General features: G+C 41.3%; 1 protein-coding gene and 1 non-coding gene across 2 annotated transcripts in view; one reads left to right on the top strand and one right to left on the bottom strand.

Annotated features, from left to right (window-relative positions):
• The window catches only part of DOT1L (DOT1 like histone lysine methyltransferase), a 590,530-nt gene that overhangs the window by 488,494 nt on the left and 83,433 nt on the right, over nt 1-18,603 (top strand).
• Nucleotides 10,515-10,671, bottom strand: LOC115098397. Its single transcript, XR_003858493.1, has one exon. It is a non-coding gene; the product is annotated as a small nucleolar RNA snR70 (small nucleolar RNA).

Raw genomic sequence — 18,603 nt, 5'->3', positions numbered from 1 at the left:
CCACCAATACCATTCCTAGCAAATACCATGCTAAAATTGTTCAGAGAGTAAGGACAAATGATCCTCATAACTCTCTTATGCTTTCCCTGGCTCCACAGACTAGGAACCAACAATAGAGGGAGCTATTTTAGATTTAATTCTTAGTGGAACACAGGATTTGGTGAGAGAGGTAATGGTGGTGGGGCCACTTGGCAACAGTGATCATAACATGATCAAATTCAAACTAATAACTGGAAGGGGGACAATAAGTAAATCTGCAGCTCTAACACTAAACTTTCAAAAGGGAAACTTTGATAAAATGAGGAAAATAGAAAAAAAACTGAAAGGTGCAGTTGCAAAGGTTAAGTGTTCAACAGGCATGGACATTGTTTAAAAATACAATCCTAGAGGCGCAGTCCATATGTATTCCACACATTAAGAAAGGTGGAAGAAAGGCAAAACAATTAGTCATGGTTAAAAGGTGAGGTGAAAGAGACTATTTTAGCCAAAAAAACATCCTGAAGAAAATAGGATAAAACATAAGCATTGTCAAGTTAAGTGTAAATCAATGATAAGACAGGCGAAGAGAGAATTTGAATTGAAGTTGGCCATAGAGGCAAAAACTCATAATAAAATCTTTTTAAAATATATCCGAAGCAAGAAACCTGTGAGGGAGTCGGTTGGACCATTAGATGACTGAGGAGTTAAAGGGGCTCTTAGGGAAGATAAGGCCATTGCAGAAAGACTAAATGAATTCTTTGCTTCCATGTTTACTAATGAGGATGTTGGAGAGATACCAGTTTCGGAGATGGTTTTCAGGGGCGATGAGTCAGACGAACTGAACGAAATCACTGTGAACCTGGAAGATGTAGTAGGCCAGATTGACAAACTAAAGAGTAGCAAATCACCTGGACCGGATGATATGCATCCTAGGGTACTGAAGGAACTAAAAAATGAAATTTCTGATCTGTTAGTTAGGTTAAAGATTTTATCATTAAAATCATCCATTGTAACTGAAGACTGGAGGGTGGCCAATGTAACCCCAATATTTAAAAAAGGCTCCAGGGGCGATCCGGGTAACTATAGACCAGTGAGCCTGACTTCAGTGCCGGGAAAAATAGTGGAAACTATTCTCAAGATCAAAATTGTAGAGCATATAGAAAGACATGGATTAATGGAACACAGTCAACATGGATTTACCCAAGGGAAGTCTTGACTAACAAATTTCCTTCATTTTTTTGAAGGGGTTAATAAACATGTGGATAAAGGTGAACCTATAGATGTAGTGTATTTGGATTTTCAGAAGGCGTTTGACAAAGTCCCTCATAAGAGGCTTCTAGAAAACTAAAAAGTCATGGGATAGGAGGCAATGTCCTTTCGTGGATTACAAACTGGTTAAAAGACAGGAAACAGTAGGATTAAATCGTCAATTTTCTCAGTGGAAAAGGGTAAATAGTGGAGTGCCTCTGGGATCTGTACTTGGACCGCTGCTTTTCAATATATATATATAAATGATCTGGAAATGAATATGATGAGTGAGGTTATCAAATTTGCGGATGATACAAAATGATTCAGAGTAGTTAAATCACAAGGGGATTGTGATACATTACAGGAGGACCTTGCAAGACTGGAAGATTGGGCATCCAAATGGCAGATGAAATTTAATGTGGACAAGTGCATTTGTTGCATATAGGGAAAAATAACCCTTGCTGTAGTTACACGATGTTAGGTTCCATATTAGGAGCTACCTGCCAGGAAAAAGATCTAGGCATGATAGTGGATAATACTTTAAAATCGTCGGCTCAGTGTGCTGCAGCAGTCAAAAAAGCAAACAGAATGTTAGGAATTATTAGGACGGGAATGGTTAATAAAACGGAAAATGTCATAATGCCTCTATATCGCTCCACGGTGAGACCGCACCTAGAATACTGTATACAATTCTGGTCGCCGCATCTCAAAAAAGATATAGTTGCAATGGAGAAGGTACAGAGAAGGGCAACCAAAATGATAAAGGGGATGGAACAGCTCCCCTATGAGGAAAGGCTGAAGAGGTTAGGGCTGTTCAGTTTGGAGAAGAGACGGCTGAGGGGGGATATGATAGAGGTCTTTAAGATCATGAGAGGTCTTGAACGAGTAGATGTAAATCGGTTATTTACACTTTCGAATAATAGAAGGACTAGGGGGCATTCCATGAAGTTAGAAAGTAGCACATTTAAGACTAATTGGAGAAAATTCTTTTTCACTCAACGCACAATAAAGCTCTGGAATTTGTTGCCAGAGGATGTGGTTAGTGTAGCTGGGTTCAAAAAAGGTTTGCATAAGTTCTTGGAGGAGAAGTCCATTAACGACTATTAATCAAATAGGGAGTAGTCACTGCTATTAATTGCATCAGTAGCATGGGATCTTCTTAGTGTTTGGGTAATTGCCAGGTACTTGTGACTTGGATTGGCCACTGTTGGCAACAGGATGCTGGGCTTGATGGACCCTTGGTCTGACCCAGCATGGCAATTTCTTATGTTCTTATGTACATTCAGTACATTACTGCTAATCCCAAACCTCCTCACCCAATAAGAAGGAATGGTTTTACACCCCAACCTTTCTTCACTAGCACTGACTACATGGATGAGAATAGTAGAATAATAAATGCTTACAATCTCCCAAAGTAAATAAGTAACATATTCTTAGCAGCAAGACACCCTTCTACACAAAGATCATACAACAAGTAGATGAGATTTACCAAATGGTGTCACAGAAAAGGTGACAATCCCTTCAACTGTACAGTTCCCCTACCACATTATTTAATGCATCTGGTAAACACAGGGCTAAAAAATTCAGAATGAGTTCATCTCAGTGCAATTGCAGTTTAAAACTAAAAAGCTGGATATCCAGTGTCCCAACAACTCCTTGTGGTGAAATTTATGAAAGGCCTATATAATTTGCAGCCTCCTGTTAAACCACCACTGCTGCAATGGAATCAAAACTTGGTTTTACATCAATTGATGTTACCTCCCTGTGAGCCCATAGCATCAGCATACTAAAAGTACATAACACAGAAAATTCTTATACTAGCTTTCACAACGTGTAAAATGAGCTTATCCACCATATATGCAAATTTTTAACAATTGGGTAATGTTATGTACTCATCCAAATTTCCTACCAAAAGTAGTCTCAATTTTTTCATAAAAACCAAGCTATTACATTGCCTATTTTCTTCCCAAAACTGCATCAATTTTCCAAACAGCTCTGGCATACCCTTGAATGTCGAAGAGCATTCTTGTTCTATCTGGACAAGATTAAATCGTTATGTAACTTAACATAGCTGTTCATTTCCTTCGACCAATCCAAAAAAGGAGCTTACGTTACTAAACTAACAATTTCAAGATTTATTTATTTTTATTTTATTTATGCTGGTTTACAGTTGAACAAGGGGTGCAAAATAGATTAAAACTGGAACCTGTGCAAAGAAAATTGCAGTTACAAATAACAAGGATGATCGAACTGGGAGAAGAGAAAATACAGTAGTAATTTAACATCATGTAGAGTTATTTACAAAGAGCTGCTGTGGCTGAGTTATAGATGTTGATGAGGTGGTAATTAGGAGGGGGTCCGGAAAAGCTTGTTTAAACAGCCAAGTCTTAAGTCTTTTTCGGAATTTTGGGAGGCAAGGCTCCTGACGGAGATTCGGTGGGATGGAATTCCAGAGTGATGGTCCAGCTGTCGAGAAGGCCCGTTCTCTTAAATTTATATGTCGAGTGGATTTGGTGTGAGGTACCTGGAGGGATCCTCTGTATGCTTCTCTGGTGGGTCTTGAGGAGTGATGTTGGCTGAGCGGGAATTGTAGGTCAAGTGTTGTAAGGTGGTGTATGGATTTTGTATATAATGGTGATGGACTTGAAGATGATTCTGAAGTGTATAGGGAGCCAATGTAGATTTTTTAGAATAGGGGATATATGGTCTCTTCTCCTGGTGTTAGTGAGAATTCTTTCTGCATTTTGGACCATCTGTATTTAAGATGGCCTGGCGCCATCTTAAAAAATGGCGCAGGGCGTCCATTGCTCCTACCATGTGACAGGGGCTGGCCAGTGGCACCGATAGCCCCTGTCACATGGTTAGGGCAAAGGGCCACCGGCGCCATTTTGACTAGTAGCAGCCAATGGCTCGAGAGCGAGAGATCGCTTCCGGGACCCCCGCTGGACCACCATGTACTTTAGAAAAGTTGTAGGGGGAGGGGATTCTAAATAATTCGATTTAAAGGGGTGGGTTTGGGGGTTGTTTTTCTGTGTGCCCTTTCTTCCCGCCCCCCCCCCCCCCCCCCAAAAAACAATAAGAAAACCACACGGAAATTTCATGGGGTTTTCCTATCGCTTTTGGGGACACACCCCCCCCCCCCCCCCCCCCCCCCCGATACCTGACTGGTGAGAAAATATATATTTTCATCCGTCAGAAAAAGGATTCACATCCCTACTATTTAAGAAGAAAAATCCCTAGGGGTGGGTGGGGGTTGAAGAGGGCAGGAGGGAATAAACAGCCTTTTTTCTTTAATACGCAGTCACTTAAATAAAGACGTGTAAGGATTGTTAAACCAAGGAAAGAGCTCTTGATAGCGGGTCTGATTCTTTGGAATTCATTGCCTAATGAAATTAGAACCTTGAAAGACCCTAGGTTCCTTAAATAAGCTCTGAAAACCTTTTTATTTAAACAAGCATTTAAAGAATGATATGTTTTATGTTTCTTCATGTGAGAGATTTTATAAATATTGTATGTAACTTTGATTGATTTTAACTATGAATGTTATATTGTACCCTGTTCTGAACATAGGAAGGGCAGGTTAAAAATGTTTTAAATAAAATAAATAATATTCTATATAACTAGGAAAAATAGAAATAGATTTCAAACCATGCAAACAGTTATTGCAGAAAAAAATTGATAGCAATAAACGCACACTAAATTATTGGCTAAAAATATAAAAGATATAGTTGCGATGGAGAAGGTACAGAGAAGGGCAACCAAAATGATAAAGGGAACGGAACAGCTCCCCTATGAGGAAAGACTAAAGAGGTTAGGCTGTTCAGCTTGGAGAAGAGACAGCTGAGGGGGGGGGATATGATAGAGGTGTTTAAAATCATGAAAGGTCTAGAACAGGTAACTGTTAATCGGTTATTTACTCTTTCAGATAATAGAAGGACTAAGGGGCACTCCATGAAGTTACCATGTAGCACATTTAAAACTAATCAGAGAAATTATTTTTCACTCAACACATAATTAAACTCTGGAATTTTTTGCCAGGGGATGTGATTAGTACAGTTAGTGTAGCTGGGTTTAAAAATGGTTTGGATAAAATCTTGGAGGAGAAGTCCATTACCTGCTATTAATCAAATTGACTTGGAAAATAGCCACTGTTATTACTAGCAACAGTAGCACGGGATATACTTAGTGTTTGTGTACTTGCCCAGGTACTTGTAGCCTGGATTGGCCACTGTTGGAATCAGGATGCTGGGCTTGATGGACCCTTGGTCTGATCCAGTATGGCAATCTCTTTTTTTTTTTTTTTTAATTTCTTCATTTTACAATTCAATTCAAGCATAATTTTCTTAAATTTATCACAGGTTACAGAATTCATATTAAAGTATACACTATAAGAAACATTAACTTCAGTTAAAGACAAAGTATTACATTCCCCTTTCACCTAATCAAATATACCAAATTTTCTTTATTCCATATATTACTTTCAACAAGCAATTTAAACAAATTTTTGTTTTTCCAAAAGTTAAACAATTATTAAATCAAGGTTAAGTCAAGATTACATATTCCTTAATTTATATTAAAATCCAATCCAATTGATTTTGTTCTTTTTATCAATTCTATTTACCTGTGCTTAGCCCACAATTGAATCTAAGGTACACAATACTAAACATTATCTACTTTTTAAACTGATTTCTCAACTAACTGGGATTACACATAATTAAGACTGTTAGATGGGTTTTGGGGTAGAGCTGGTGGCGGACTTCATTTTACTTTGAATAAATTGTGTTAACTGATCTGGTTGTAGGAATACATAGATATTACCTTCGCACTTTATCAAGGATATTTCAAAATAAGTAACATTCCCATTTTTAATATTTGAGACTTCAGCACAAGAAACTGTTTTCTACGTCTCTGTGTTGTTGGCGCTAAGTCAGGGAATAATTGCACCTTGCACCCCATAAATTCCTTGAGTCTATTTAAAAGAAATTTTTTGAAAATCCAATCTTTATCAGACTCTAACATGAAAGATATTAATGTCGATGGCACAACTGATTATATATCTGTTTGCTCAAGTAATTCTGAAACGTCTAATTCTTTATTTTGAGGGGGAGCCTTATGAATTAATTCCTCTATTTTTAAGTTACCAATATCTCTAACAACTGTTGATTTATTTCATTGATGGTAAATAGAACAGCTTAGATATTATGGGTAAAGTTGCTTCTGGAATATTTAAATTTTCCATCAAATATTTTCTCCATAAAAACAATGGGGTCAAAGTAGGTGATTTAGGAAAATTTATACACCGTATATTCTTTACACTAGCTGCATTCTCCAACTTTTCTATTTTAAGCTGTAATAGCAGATTTTCCTTCATCATAGTTTGTACTTCCCTCGAGTTTCCTATTTCTTCCTTTACTTTCATTAATTCATTTTTCACTATTTTATTTTCAGTTTCGATATCCTCCACATTTTTCTTTGTTAATAATACAGTATTTAATATTGCCAACATTTGATCACCCGTATTTTTATTTACTTCATTTATGGCCACCCATATATTTTCTAAAGAAAAATCCTGTGGTTTAACTAAGGGTTTAAACTGAGTAGTATGTATCCCATTACCCTCTTCCACAGTCTCGACTGAAGCTTGACCGGGTCCCAGGATGTTACTTAAGGCTGAAAGATTTTCCAGCTGACCTCCTTGCCCCAAGGGAGAGCTTCCCCCTACTCCATCAGTAGGGTGTAGCTCCCCTGGGGTCAGCTGTAATCTCTCAGCTGGGTTCACCGGAGGGGATCTCTCACTTGGGGGAGAGTGATGTTAAAAGATCTAAGGATGCAGAGGGCTCCTCTTCTCCCCTCCTAGCATTCAGCGATCCTTCATCCCCTTTCTGTAATCCTCGTCGTACATTCATATCCATCGGTCCCACTTTGGAGATGGACTCCATTACATTTGAGGCTTGGCGTTTCCTGGCCCTTCTCTTTCGTGCTGAGTGTGGCATTTAAAACAATACTAAATTGGATAGTGTACGATCTAGTTAGTTATTTTACCTTGGTTCCAACGCAAACGGTGACACCAGTTCTCGAGAGGAGATTCCTTTCACCGATATTTTGCGGGAAGGAGTCCAAAAATCTGAAGAAGCTGAAAAGAGAAGAAAGAGGGAGAAGGGGAATAGTGATAAGATCGGAGGGGTAGCACTCTGATGTGCTATGATGGGGTGAAAGTTGCCTTGGAGGACCAGGATTCGGATCGATATCCCTGGCTGAGAGTAGAAGGAGAAGCAAGAGAATACGGAGAAGATGGGTAGAAATGTGCCAATAGTGACAAGAATAAGATGCCGTCAGGGATAATGGAAATAGAATATATCATTTTTTCTATATTGATCCATGGTGCGACACTACCTTGAGTATTGTGAGTCACGACCAAAAGTAGAGGAATGGTAAAACACCAAAGATTCTTTATTATCAGAAATCTTTTCAAACTGCCCAACTCAGGCAGAGTTTTGCTCATGCGTGAGCTGCTTCGGGGGCTGTTGTAAATATAAACAGATAAAAATCACACATATAGACATTTAAAATATACAGACATTAATATATAAAAATTAAATGAATAGCATACCAACTGAACATACATTTAATGGAGAAACATATAACAAAACATAAATATATACCAAAAAATGATACACGTATAAAATAAGACATACAATATTCAATAAATACCAATGTGGCAAGGTTTACCTATGATGGTATTGTAGTTAAATACGTTGATTCCTTATGGCGATCTTTTGAAATTACTTCAACATATACCTTAATATATTTACAAATAAAGAAAATCAGTGTATATATATATTTCATAAAAAATACATTAATTACTCAAAAATAACACACACTAAAAAGCCCTGATTATTAAACTGGTGTCATAAAAATGAATAATAAAACAAAATGGGAAAAGTGATTTAACACAATGTGAGATCTAAACGAGGAGAAATACTGACCAAGCTATAACAGGATGCTCTTCATTTATTTATTTATTTATTTATTTTTATTTTTTTCTATACCGATATTCTTGTAGAGATAAAAATCATACCGGTTTACATATAACTTCAATTTCGCCATAAAGCGATACAGTGAAACAAGTGAAAACATACAGTGAAACATGAAATATACCATGTTATAATGTAAAATAGGGCGGACCTCCCCCTTATCTCTCAGTTTCCTGTAAACCGATGTGATATTTCGATCGAATGTCGGTATATAAAAGAAAATAAATAAATAAATGTTTCAACAATTTTAACAGTAAAAAGAGATGAAACATTCTGGTCTGAACTTTGCCTTATATGATCATTGGAAATTATTTATACATAACAAACAAGCACATCAAAGAATCAGAGGAATTGAGATATTCATCTTAGAGGGATGAGAGTAAGGTTAAATAAATGAAGAAAATGATGAGGAAAGTGTAGGGGATAGAGGCAAAGAAAGGGATGGGTGAGAGGGATAGTCTGAAGAAAAGCAAGTAGAGAGAATATTGAAAGGAAGATAAGTTAATTGTCCTGAAAGGCTTGGCTAAATAGCCATGTTTTTAGTCTTTTTGAAGACAGTCGGGCAGGATTCTCGCCTTAGCTCATGTGGTAGAGCGTTCCAGTGGTGTGGGCCAGCTGTCGAGATGGCACGTTTTCTGATAGAAGTTTTGGCTTGGGGAGCGAATAGTGTGTCTTTGTATGCACTCCTAATAGGTCTAGAGGAGGTATAAGGTATTAGAGGGGTGGAGGTGTTGAGGAAGGTGAGGTTATGGATAACTTTATGGATAGTTGAGAGTATCTTAAATAGGATCCTAAATTTGACTGGAAGCCAATGTAGTGCTTGAAGAGTGGGGGAGATGTGTTCCCTCCTTTTAGTATTAGTGAGGAGTCTAGCTGCAGAATTCTGCATCATCTGCAGTGGTTTTAAAACTATGGCTGGAAGCCCGAGCAGCAGAGAGTTGCAGTAGTCGAGCTTTGTCAAGATGATTGCTTGAAGTACAAGTCTGAAGTCTTTGAAGTGCAGAAGTGGCTTGAGGTTTCTGAGCACTTGAAGCTTGAAAAAGCAATCTTTAGTGGTGGTGTTAACAAATTTCTTGAGGTTGAACTGATTGTCGAGAATGACCCCAAGATCTCTGACAAATGGTGAGGGTTTTATCGTGGTGAAGGTTGGTTGGGGAGAGTTCAAGTCGTCTTGAGAAATAATAAGGATTTCTGTCTTGTTGGAATTCAACACTAGGTTGATAGAGGCGAGTAGATTGTTGATAGTTTACAGATGGTTGTTTAAGAGCTTTATGGAATTTTGAATGGAATCGGTAATTGGGATGATTATTTGAATGTCATCGGCATAAAAGTAATGTGAAAGATTTAGCTTAGTAAGCAGGTGGCAAAGTGGGAGTAAATATATGTTAAATAGTGTCGGTGAGAGGGAGGATCCCTGGGGAACACCCATATTGGAGCTGACGGCTGGAGATACATTATTGATAATCTTGACTTTATAGAATCTATTAGATAGGAATGATTTAAACCAGCTTAATGCTACTCCCTTGATGCCTATTTCAGCTAGTCGTTCCAGAAGAGTAGAATGGTTGACTGTATCAAATGCTGAAGATAGATCAAGTAGAGCTAGTAAGTGCTTTTGGCCTTTTTCCATGTTAAGGATGTTGTCAGCGAGGGAAAGGAGTAGTGTTTCTGTGCTAAATGATTTCCTAAAACCGTGTTGAGATGGGAAAAGAATATGATGATCCTCAAGGTATTCAGATAATTGTTTGTTTACCACTTTTTCCATGATTTTTGCAATCATTGGTAGGTTGGCTATTGGACGGAAGTTAGATGGATCCGAAGGAGACAAATTTAGTTTTTTTAGTATAGGTTTGAGAATAGCAAACTTTAGTTGGTCTGGCACTAGACCTTGGGTTAAAGAAAGGTTAATGATATCCGAGATGGGTTTAGAGATGGAGTTAGGGATATTGAAGAGTAGATTGGTCGGAATTGGGTCAATAGGGTGCATTGCTGGTTTCAGCTTTTTAATGATGTTTTCAATTTCCAACGTTTATGTAGGTTCAAATATTTCTAGAGATGAGTTTAGTTGAGGAGGAGTGATAGGGAGGGGAGGATATGAATTAGGTAGATAAGAGAGAGTGGCGGTGAGGTCTAAGATTTTTTTCTTAAAGTAGATTGAGAGTTCAATTGCTTTGTCGAGTGCTGCATCATCTGGTATGAGAGGGGGGGATGGCTTAGTGAGGGTAGAACCGCATCAGCAAGCCTGACAACGGCAGTGAGCCCACTTGCCGTCCGGACTTCTCGTCATGTGCGGCGTGTTGTTGTATCAAATTTTTTATCTTTTGTTATAAATTTTGTACAAAAGATAAAAAATTTGATACAACAACACGCCGCACATGACGAGAAGTCCGGACGGCAAGTGGGCTCACTGCCGTTGTCAGGCTTGCTGATGCGGTTTCACATACCTTTTCAAAAATTATTCAAAAATTATTGGATAAAATTTTGTGTTGATAACAGCACAAGTGGATAAAGTTTGGATATCTTGTTTTTTTGATTGCTTATAGTTTGATACATAAAACAAGAGCTGTGGTTCTTTGTGCTTGAATTAGTGAGGGTAGAGACATATGAAAATAGGGCTTTTGAATCGAAGAAAAAGTGATGAATTTTTTTTAGAGAAGAAATCCCTTTTCGATTTAAGGATGGCTGTTCTGTATGTAGAAAGTAGAGTTTTGTATGCCACTTGTGTTGATGAGGATGGCGTTTTTCTCCAGATTTTTTCTTTCTTTCTGAGATTTTCTTTCTTGAGAAATGTTGCCCCAGAGGATCCTAAAAGGCATGCTCATTGTATACAGGCACAAATAACCATATGAGTTCAGTGGGAGCCTAAAGAGAGAGTCCTTTAGAACTGCCACGTTTTTGACTCCATTCACATCCAATTTGAGATATTGGAAGAAAAAATGTAAATAATGCCATGGCCAAAAGTCACTAATGTAATTAAAATAAGACTATAAACAAAAATAAGGACAAGTTGGAAAGTATACTATTAATGTTCTACATCAATGAACCTAACTATATAAGATGAAATTATGAGAGGGACTCAGCCACCACATTATTTAAAGGCAGGGATGCACACCAGGAATTTCAGAAAGATTGAGAAAACCTACTGCTGACTTAATTCTGGAAGGATCACTATTAAAATACTAAAAGCAGCTTTAATGTCAGCAAGCAATAAATAAGAGGCAATGAGCCCGAAGAAAAAATGGATCAAAAAACAGCTAGAATTAAACATGCATTTGTAATGACAGTTGCTATCGCTAAAGTTACATAGCTGCACCGCTCATAAATAGCCTGCTCGCATCCAAAGATTCATGTATATGTAAACCTTAAAAACAGTTTCTCTACTCTAAAGTTAACAGACCTGTCCGCTGCCATATAGCGCCCAATTACAGTAGTGCAAAAACAGAGAAATATGCGCTCGCATTGATAAATTCATTAAAACATATGAACTAAAAACTGTGTACCCTATTTCCACTATGTAAAGCAAATTAAAATACAGATAAGCCAAGACAGCGAAAAGCAGCCATTTAAACAGCAGTCTGCAGCGCGCAGGTCACCATTTACTCAGCGGTGGCCAGCCTCTGACACGGCGCTTTTACTCTTGGTATGTCCTGGTTGTCTGTATTTTAATTTGCACAAATGGTCACTCTGTCCCAACACTATGCAGTTTCTCTTTGCAGCTCCATTCAGTACAAACTCCCCCTCTACTACTCAAGACCAGCGCCCAATTCTCTCGCATCAGATGCTTTCTGTATTCTGTAGAAATAAAATCTGATATATACTTTTCTAACAATACCACTCATATTCAAGGATAAAGAGGAGATGATTCTAATAGTGCCCTTTTGGTCACATCAAGTTTGGTTTCTATGCCTAACCATTGCTCTGCCAATACATCTAATCATATTCCCAAATCTCTTAACATCATCCAACAGGACACTTCTTCCCCCCAACCTTCATCTGTAGCTCTCTCAGCTTGGATATTGAAAGCAGAGTAGCGCAAGCTCTGTTCCTACCCCAAGAAGTAAAGGAAGTCATTCTTACACACACCCACTAGTAGCAAAATTAATTAAAGGCCTTCATCTTTAACCTCCCTTAAAAATTCCTCTTACTCAGTGGGACCTAGATATAGTACTTTCTAAACTAATGAATTCCCCTTCGAACCCGTAGCATCGGTATATCTGAAATTTCTTTCTTGGAAGGCATTTTTGATAGCACTAATCTCAGCAAGCAGCAAATACAAATTCCAGGCCATAGTAGTGCATTATGACATACATACCAATTTTCAAAAATAGTGTAGTATTAAGAACTCATCCAACATTTTTACTTAAGGTGGTTCCTTAATTTTACTTGAACTAGTAAATTGTTCTAACAATCTTTTTTCCAAAACCTCTTTCTAATAAAGTAAGCAAACACTTTATACCCTAGACTTCAGAAAAGTTTTTCTCTTCAATTTGGAAAGGTCAAAAGCTTACAAAAATCTCAGCTGTTCTATGATCCAGACAAACAAAGGCTACCATTTGTAAAACAAATCCTCTCTGCCTGCTTATCTGATTGCATTTCCTATTTCTTTATTTGAGTGGTTTATATACCGTCATTCCATGTGAGAATCACTGGTTCACAACGGTGTACAGGTTTGACACTCACAGAAGGTGAGTGAGTTAGGCAGACACAACAATCTAGAGATAGATACATACTATGCGGGCGTCACCAGAATATTAAGTCTGGTAAGCATCTTCAAAGCAGAGTAAAGGCTCATTATATACGAGCAACGTTTACTTCCTTGGCACACATTCACTCAGTTTCAGTTCTAGAAACTCTATTTATACTTTTGTTAAAAATGAGTCTAGAGAGAGACTCCGTTAAATATAGCAGCTTTGGCCAGGCAGTACTTAAAAGCTTATTTAACTAAATATTTCAACTATATCTGGTTGCATTTCCTCCATTGCTTATCAAGAAGCAAATGCTCCTGTAATCCTCCTAGCGTGTGTCATTATAGGCAGAATATAAATATTTTAAATAAATACCTTGCAAGCCTCAGCTTGGAAATCCCCAGATGTGTGGTTGAATTCAGTCCTGTTTGTTGCTTACTTGTAATAGGTGTTCTCCGTGGACAGCAGGACAATTCAGTTACACAATTCTACCTATCTTCCCATAGAGTTTAAATTTTAGCTTGTAAGATGGCTGGAGAGACTAGCACAGAGGCAGTAGCTGTGTGGGAACACCCATGTATGCTTGGAGGGACTGCTGGGTCTTTCTGAGCTCTCAGAGAGCATGTTTCACATCCGTACTGGCTAATGACGTTATGTGCTTGTATGGCCTCTTGTCTACTGAGAAACCTGTTATAAGTAAGCAACTTTGCTTCATTCACCCTTTCAAATGGTACTAGGACTAGGGGGCACTCTGTGAAACTAATCAGTAGCAGATTTAAAACAAATTGGAGTGCACAGTTAAGTTGTGGAATCTAATTAAGAACATAAGAAAATGCCATACTGGGTCAGACCAAGGGTCCATCAAGCCCAGCATCCTGTTTCCAACAGTGGCCAATCCAGGCCACAAGAACCTGGCAAGTACCCAAAAACTAAGTCTATTCCATGTAACCATTGCTAATGGCAGTGGCTATTCTCTAAGTGAACTTAATAGCAGGTAATGGGCTTCTCCTCCAAGAACTTATCCAATCCTTTTTTAAACACAGCTATACTAACTGCACGAATTGTTGGAGGAAAAGTCTATAAACAGTTATTAGCCAAGTGGACTTGAGGAAACACACCACTTATTCCTGAGAGTGAGTAGCAGGGAATTGGATTTACTCTTTGGGATCTGCTGGGTACTTGTATTCCAGATTGGCCACTGTCTGAGACAGGATACTGGGCTTGATGTTCCTGTGGTCTAACACAGCATGACACATCTTATGTTTTTAAGTTGATAATACAGAATTTTAAAGGTGGTGTTATTTTTCAGAGCGGAAATTGCAAAAGAGAATGGCTTTACACATCCGAGCCCGAGTAATTCCAACAGCATCCAGCTGAGCCCTCAGGAATCTCGTCCTTCTTCCCCAGCGGCCTTACAGAGTGCAGGAGAGAGGAATGGTGAGAAGGTGAGTTGGAAAGCAGCAAAATGAAAGCCATAAATTATGGAAGCAATATTGAAGTTATTTTCTCCTTTAAAAGCCGAATGGCACTATATTTTAGCACCTTACACTTAAATTTTGTTCCTGAATATACCCAGATCAGTCCAGAAAAGTGGGTTGTGAATCCCTACCAGCAGGTGGAGTCAGAGAACAGTTAGACCTTTGAGCACTGCTACATAATGAATGCCACCTGCAGTTCCTCAGTATTTCTCTGACTCCAGCGGGTGGTACCGAGGCACACCTGCAGTCTTTAGTTATATTTTTTATTTAGTTAGTTTGAATTTAATTTTTTGCTTTATGGTCGCTTCCTGAGGTGTTAGGCACCTTCGTGGGCCATCCCTCAGTAGAAACCGGGCGTCCGGGGAATTGGATATTCCTGTCAGGGTTTCGCCCACCACAGTTTGATGTCTGATGACCAGGGGCTCCTGGCTACTCCCTTGTCTCCTGCAACAGCTTTTCTCTATGTCTTGGTAAAGTTTAATTAAAAAAAAAAAAGCTGTTTTCACTGTGGCTGACTGACAGTCTTCAGTGCTGAGGTAAGGAGAGGTGCAGGAGGGACCGGGTCTTTTAAGGCCGGCCAGGGAAGCTGTCAGCAGTGTTCCCCTCAGCTCCCGGGGCTCCGGGTCATTTTCTGAGGGCAAGGGTGAGTTTTTCTCAGTGTGCCTCTTTTACTTGCTGCTTCCCTGCAGGGGGGGCCTTGCGTTTTCACTATAGACAGGCCCCTTTGCTGCAGCACAGCTGCGCGCATTTTTTCCTCCTCAGCCAGTAGTCTCTTAGCCTGCAGCACGAAAAATTTGTTTTTTTCTGATCCTGCCTGACTGAAATTTTCTCCGCATTGCGGCTCCGAGTGTTTCTTTTTTTATTCGCCCCCTTTTCTATTTCACTTCAGACTATCGGCGCACTGCTGTGGATGGGACCGAAAACAGAATCGCAGATCTGCCGCGCATGTGGGTCACGCGGCCAGACATTAGATGCGGCCTCCTTATGAGCAGCGTGTTCCCCAGAGTTAGAGGGCTCTTCAGGGCTTCTTGCCTCCTCCCTCGTGGAAGGAACATCTGTCTTGCCTTCGGCTTCGCGGGGAGAGGTTTCTTCGCCTGTTCTAGCCCTGGTGAGGGAAGACCTCACCGGGGGAACTGATGATATCACCCCAGCCAACTCTCCAGTGGGGGAGGGGGACCCGGAGGGGTTTTCTCCAGAATTTGTCCTCCTTATGCACCTGGCTTTCCTGGCAAGGAAACGCTCGGCGGTAAAGCGGCCCGGTCTCGTGGGGGCAGGTTCGGACCCACCTGAGAAAAGAGGTTGGGATACGGACCCTCGTCAGTGCCTCTTTGATCAGGCTCATACCACAGGGGATTCTTCCCAGGGTACGCGAGATCCGATCCCAGGGTCTGGGGCGATGCCGGCTTCTGGGGTAGTAGGGTCGGTAGACCCGGATCCGCGGCCGGATCCAGCTGATGTGGATACTGATGATCCGGATGAGCCCAATGACCCTCCTGCAGAGGGGGATGACCCCAGCATGATGCATTTGTTCAAGTGGGATGAGTTAAGACCCCTTATTCCCCAGGTCCTCGAAGTTCTGGGACTTAAGGTTTCTCAAGAAGAGTCTGACAACAAGTGCGTCAATCCATTCCTCGACGGCATTAGGGGTCCCACAACATCTTTTCCTGTGCCTAAGAAGGTTCGCAAACTAGTGACCTGGGAGTGGGAGACTCCGGATTCCAGCTTGAAGGTGGGCAGAGCTATGGCGAAACTGTACCCATTATCGTCTGATGTTTTGGATTTACTGAAGATTCCAAAGGTGGACACAATGGTCTCAGCAGTCACGAAAAAGACCACTATCCCGGTTGCTGGGGCGGCTGCCCTTAAGGATATGCAGGACAGCAAGCTGGAGATCCAGTTGAAGCAAGCATTCGAGGTTGCCGTGCTAAGCCTTCGGGCGGCGGTTTGTGCTAGCCTCATGCAGAGGGCCTTCTGTGTTGAGTCCAGGAGTCGGCTGCCGGGGCCGGTACGGGCGACAGTGGGGCTCTGCAGTCCGCCTTCCTAGAAGCAGGTATCGCTTATGTTGCAGATGCTTTGTATGATCTGGTGAGGACCTCGGCGAGAGGTATAGTGTCCTTGGTGACAGCGCGGCGTCTCCTCTGGCTGCAAAATTGGGCGGCGGATTTGTCTTCCAATCCCAGCTTTGTAATCTACCCTTTAAGGGCAAGCTCCTGTTTGGGAAGGATCTGGATCAGCTAGTAAAGCTGCTTGCCAAATCCAAGGGCAATCGGTTGCCAAGATAAAAGATCTTCTAAGAAAGTCTTTCCTCCTCGAGCTAGGTTTCGGGACTCTTGCCGCTTCAGAGCGGGTAGATACTCCGCACCTCCTCTTCTAAACCTGCTTCGGGGCGCCAGCAGTCCTTTCGAGGGGGTCACCGGCCCGGAAGAGATTTGGGACATCTTGGGGCAGGAAGTAATAAAAAACCCCAATGAAGCCACGAGCACCCATTCCGTCGTCGAAGCTGTCTGAGGCAGATTATCCAACTTTTACACAGAATGGGCAAGAATTACATCAGACCGCTGGGTCTTAGAAGTTATGAAAGACGGATATGCACTGGAGTTCTCTCACCCGGTCCGGGAGGTTTTTGTGGAGTCCCGAGTGGCTTCAAGTGTCAAGCGAGAGGCGATCTGGGTGACTCTACAATGACATCTCGAGCTCAAAGCTATTGTCCCAGTTCCGGAGGCTCAACAGGGATGAGGTCTGTACTCCGTGTACTTTGTGGTCCCCAAGAAGGAGGGCCCTGTTATGATATCGAAGTGTTTGGTGGATTCTCAGGGGCAACAGTGATAGTGTCTCCCACGGGGAGGAGCCCGTAGGGAACTGTAGAACCAGGCTAGACTCAGATGCACAAACACAGAGAATATATCTTTATTATGCAGCTTGTATGGTTCACCAGAGGTGGCAGTAGAGAGTGGATTTAGATAGCAATAGTCTGTGATCCTCGGTGGAGGAGACCCGTCCCACAATGATGGTATAAGGACCCTATGCAGATATCCAGTGAGGCGCTGTAGGAGAGACAGACTGGCAGATATTATTACACACTCCATTGTAGCTGAATAGATAGAATTCCCAATAAGTAGTAGAGAGAAGATAGGTGACAACAGTCTGTGATCCTCTGCAGAGGAGACCCATTCCACAATGGTGGTGTAGGGCCTATTGCAGATAAACAACGAGAAGCTGTAGATGAGCAGACTGGGAGAAGTAGTACTCATTCTCTGTAGCTGATAGGTAGTGTTCCAGCAGGTTGAAGAATTGATAGCAGACACCAGGATAGACACGCAGGCCCTCGAGGAGCAAGTACCTGGATTCTGGATAGGCACCTGGAAATAAGCAAAGGGCCCCCAAGGGGCGGGTACCCAAGTTAGCAGAAACCCGGAGGGTGTAGATAGCTTTCAGCAGCAGCAGAGCAGCTTCAGACTGGAACGAATCCAATCCGTTGCTAACCCGGTGAGAGTCGGCAAATGAGCAACCTTTTGAAGGCAGAAGCAGTGACGTCACTCGAGGGGGGACGCCCCTGAGGTTCGCGCCAACACTGCTATAAGATGTGAGGCGTGCGCACGCCCTAGGAGGCCTCAGGTACAACATGGCGGGACACCGCACCAAAGCTGCTCCGGGGATGCCGGAGGGTGCGGCAAGGAGACACTACAGATGCCATTCTCCCAAGACTGGTGGAGAAGGCTGAAATAGAGGTGAGGCATATCGGGCAAAGCTGTCTGAGACCGGACGCAACAGGCATGTTTTGGCCCATCCTCGATCTGCAGAAGGTGGAACCATTGCCTTTCGGGTTCCTCGCTTTCGTATGGAAACCCTGAGGACAGTGATGGCCGCATTTCAAAAAGGGGAGTTTCTCGCTTCTCTGGACCTCACGGAAGCATATTTACACATTCTGATCCAGCTAAATCACCAGAGGTTTCTGTGGCTCAAGGTCTTGGGACGACACTTCCAATTTTGAGCCCTCCCATTTGGTCTCACAATAGCTCCTCGCAAGTTCACCAAGGTGATGGTGGTGGTGGTGGCCTTCCTTCGTCAGGAGGGAATCTTGGTCTACCCATACCTGGACGACTGGTTGATTCGCATGAAATCTCGGGAGGACTGCAAGAGATCAGTGCACGTGGTGATGTTCACATTGCGATCCCTAGG

This window comes from Rhinatrema bivittatum, chromosome 8 (assembly GCF_901001135.1).
Source record: "Rhinatrema bivittatum chromosome 8, aRhiBiv1.1, whole genome shotgun sequence".
Taxonomy (NCBI): Eukaryota; Metazoa; Chordata; class Amphibia; order Gymnophiona; family Rhinatrematidae; genus Rhinatrema; species Rhinatrema bivittatum.
The sequence above is the reverse complement of the archived record's forward strand: the minus strand, read 5'-3'. Positions and strand labels throughout refer to the sequence as shown.